The sequence below is a fragment of the Miscanthus floridulus genome, chromosome 7 (genome assembly GCF_019320115.1).
Source record: "Miscanthus floridulus cultivar M001 chromosome 7, ASM1932011v1, whole genome shotgun sequence".
Lineage (NCBI taxonomy): Eukaryota > Viridiplantae > Streptophyta > Magnoliopsida > Poales > Poaceae > Miscanthus > Miscanthus floridulus.
Window position 1 is genome coordinate 125,720,346 of NC_089586.1, and position 4,377 is coordinate 125,724,722.

The following is a 4,377-nucleotide window of genomic DNA, read 5'->3' on the forward strand; positions in this document are numbered from 1 at the left end:
AAGGAGCACCAATCAAAATAGTGGTGTTCGCATAGATGGCACAGATCCAAATGGGAATATACAAACATATTATGGCCGCATAGAAGATATATGGGAACTAGACTACGCACCTAATTTTAAAGTCCCTTTGTTCCGGTGCCAATGGGTGAAGCTGACTGGAGGAGGGGTAACAGTCGACAAAGAGTATGGAATAACAACAGTGGATCTCATCAATATTGGGTACAAAGATGAACCATTCGTCCTTGCTACCGATATGAGTCAGGTGTTCTATGTGAAAGACATGTCTACAAAATCAAAGAGAGGAAAAAACGAAGACATCAACTCAATGATCAATGAGCCAAAGCGCCACATAGTTCTTTCTAGGAAAATAAATATAGTGGGAATTGAAGACAAGTCAGACATGTCAGAAGATTATGAAAGAAATGTCTGAATTCCACCCTTCATAGTGAAGAAAGATCCAAGCATCATGTTAAATGATGAAGACACTCCATGGTTACGATAAGATCATAACCAAGGGTCATACGTCAAGAAGAAATTCACTGTTGTACCCGCATGATACAACGATGCATGTTTAATATATTATGTTTTAGAGACGGATATTATGTAATATGTTATGACTTCACAATTGTTGTTTTGGTCAACTTTCTATTTGAGAAAGTTTGGACGGTTCAAATTTATGATTTTTAAATTTCAACGCCTACAAACTAGTTTTCGGGACCCTAGATTGTCTCAAATTGAAAAGTTTTGAATACCAAGTTTGTTAAGCTCATCAATATCTACAATCCTTATATAGGCCATTTTTTCATTTGAGAAAGCTTGAACAAAATATAGTTCAAATTTCACAAGTGTGTGACATAGTTTTAGAAAATCTATGAGATTCAAGAAGTTGTGACTAGTGTTTGATAAAAATTTCTCAAATGGGAAAATGAGCTATGTAACAATTGTAGATTTTGCTGAGATGATCAAACTTGTTATTCAGAGTTTTTTCATCTGAGGTCATTTAGTGTCTCATTTGAGCAAGTTTGACCAAGTCAAATTTGGTCAAATAAAAAATAACACTTTGACTCTAGTATTATGAACTCTAAATGACTTTAAATTGAAAAGTTTTGAATACCAAGTTTGTTAAATTCAAAAAGATCTACAATTGTTGTTTTGGTCAACTTTCCATTTGAGAAAGTTTGGACGGTTCAAATTTGTGATTTTTAAATTTCGACGCCTACAAACTAGTTTTCGGGACCCTATATTGTCTCAAATTAAAAAGTTTTGAATACCAAGTTTGTTAAGCTCATCAATATCTATAATCCTTATATAGGCCATTTTTCATTTGAGAAAGCTTGAACAAAATGTAGTTCAAATTTTACAAGTGTGTGATATAGTTTTAGAAAGTCTATATGAGATTCAGGAAGTTGTGACTAGTGTTTAATAAAAATTTCTCAAATGGGAAAATGAGCTATGTAACAATTGTAGATCTTGCTGAGATGATCAAACTTGGTATTTAGAGTTTTTTCATCTAAGGTCATTTAGCGTCTCATTTGAGCAAGTTTGACCAAGTCAAATTTGGTCAAATAAAAAAACAAAACTTTGACTCTAGTATTATAAACTCTAAATGACTTCAAATTGAAAAGTTTTGAATACCAAGTTTGTTAAACTCAAAAATATCTACAATTGTTGTTTTGGTCAACTTTCCATTTGAGAAAGTTTCGATGGTTCAAATTTATGATTTTTAAATTTTGATGCCTACAAACTAGTTTTCAAAACCCTAGATTGTCTCAAATTGAAAAGTTTTGAATAATAAGTTTGTTAAGCTCATCAATATCTACAATCCTTATATAGGCCATTTTTTCATTTGAGAAAGCTTGAACAAAATGTAGTTTAAATTTCACAAGTGTGTGACATAGTTTTAGAAAGTCTATATGAGATTCAAGAAGTTGTGACTAGTGTTTGATAAAAAATTTTCAAATGGGAAAATGAGCTATGTAACAATTGTAGATCTTGCTGAGATGATCAAACTTGGTATTCAGAGTTTTTTCATCTGAGGTCATTTAGTGTCTCATTTGAGCAAGTTTGACCAAGTCAAATTTGGTCAAAAAACAACACTTTGACTCTAGTATTATGAACTCTAAATGACTTCAAATTGAAAAGTTTTGAATACCAAGTTTGTTAAACTCAAAAAGATATACAATTGTTGTTTTGGTCAACTTTCCATTTGAGAAATTTTGAACAGTTCAAATTTGTGATTTTTAAATTTCGACGCCTACAAACTAGTTTTCAAAACCCTAGATTGTCTCAAATTGAAAAGTTTTGACTACCAAGTTTGTTAAGCTCATCAATATCTACAATCCTTATATAGGCCATTTTTCATTTGAAAAAGTTGTAAAACAAAAAATACTACATTTTCTTTATTTTTATAGGTTCAACAAAAATTTCCTGTCAATTTTGGTTAAAAACCGAGACAAAATTGAAACATTGACGTTACAATAATGTGATAATAAATTTCCTATCTAATAATATTAGTTTTATTAATTTTAAGTTACAAATATATATTTGCATTAACAAAATACTTAGTATTAGTAACATTTATATTCTATATTCATAAAAGAAATTTAAAACTTTAGGTTACAAAATTTTCCTATTTACAATAAATATTTAGTTAATCTATAGTATTTTTTAAAATAAATATTGCAAAGTATTGAAGTTGCTATGGAATTAATTGATTAACCTAGTATTAAACAAAATCAAAATCCCAGGCCTTTCCAATTACGCTGGCGGGTTGCCAAAATTTTCAGGTCTTCAGTCCCGGCCCAGACCAAGAATCGGGACTAAAGGGTGGGCGGCAATTTCGGTGCCCACCCAAAAATACTTTTAGTCCCGGCTGGTAACACCAGCCGGGACTAAAGGACATTTAGTCCCGACTGGTAAAACCAGCCGTGACTAAAGGTCCAACCCTTTAGTCCCGGGTCCCGGCCTATATATATCGAACGTATGTTCTGTTCATCTTCGATCTCACCTCCATCGCTCAGCCCCGCCTGGCCGCGCCATCCGCTGTCGTCGAGCTCGTCTCTGCCACGCCGCCGTCGTCTACTCCCACCCGGCCGCGCCATTCTCCCGGCCCACAACGCCGTATCCCGTCTCCGCCGCCGCACCCGACCCCACCCTCCGTCGCCGACGCTTCCCGCGCGCCCACCGTACGGCCTCCGTCGAGTACACTTGATCTGCTGCATGCTCTCGATCGGCCATGTTTTTTAGATTTTTTTATAAAGTCTTGGCTGTATGTTAGATTAAAATGTATTAAATTTTAATTAGTAGTTTATTGTTAGTTTTTAGTTATTTTTTAGATAGTTTTTGATATATTAGATTAAATGTATTAAAATTTAATTAGTATTTTATTTAGATAGTTTTTTATTATAGTTTTTGATATATGTTAGATTAAAATGTATTATCTATTACTAGTTTATCTAATTTCATATTAGATTTATTTAATTGGATTTAGTAATTATATATTCTATCTCTCTATATATATTATATCTAGAGAGAGATTCTATATGTATACATATGTACTTAGTTATTTCTATATGTATATATACATGTACTTATTTTCATGTGTTGAGAGAGAGAGAAAATTGTATCTAGAGAGACATTCTATGTGTATCACATGCATATCTAGAGATATAGACATATGCACTTATTTCTATGTGTTGAGAGAGAGAGAAAATATATTGTATCATTCTATGTGTATATATATACATGTACTTATTTCCATATTTTTGGACCGAAAGTGTTTTTGATTCGATTCCAAAGTCTATACCTTATTATTGTTTATCCTTATGAAATATTATGTGTTATTATATTTAATTGGATTTAGTAATTCTATATGTGTTATCACATGTACTTATGTTATGTACCATAGTAATTCTATCTATGTGTTATCTTGAAGATACAAATGGCTGCTCCGGATGATAACTTGAGTGATGACATAATGGCAAATATTATCAATGCCGGCACCAATGTAGATGTAGATGACACGAGTCAGTATTTTGCTGATTATGAGGATATCCTGAATATGCCGGTGGATGAAGATCAACAAATTGTCGCGTAAGAAAATACTGGCAAGGTATATTCGATTATCTATCATCTCTTATAGATGCATGCATACGTATATTTGTTGTTAATCGTTGTGTTTCTACTCATGTAGCCGGTCTCTGGATCTACATCAACTACCGACAAAAGTAGGAAAGTCCGAGGGCCAAAAAAGCCATTAGAGGGCCGTTTCATAATATCAGAATTCAACACCGACACCGGTAAACCATTGGGACCACATGCTCAGACATATGTCAATCAATGTGGGTTCATTGTAAGGGATAGAATCCCAGTTAGTGC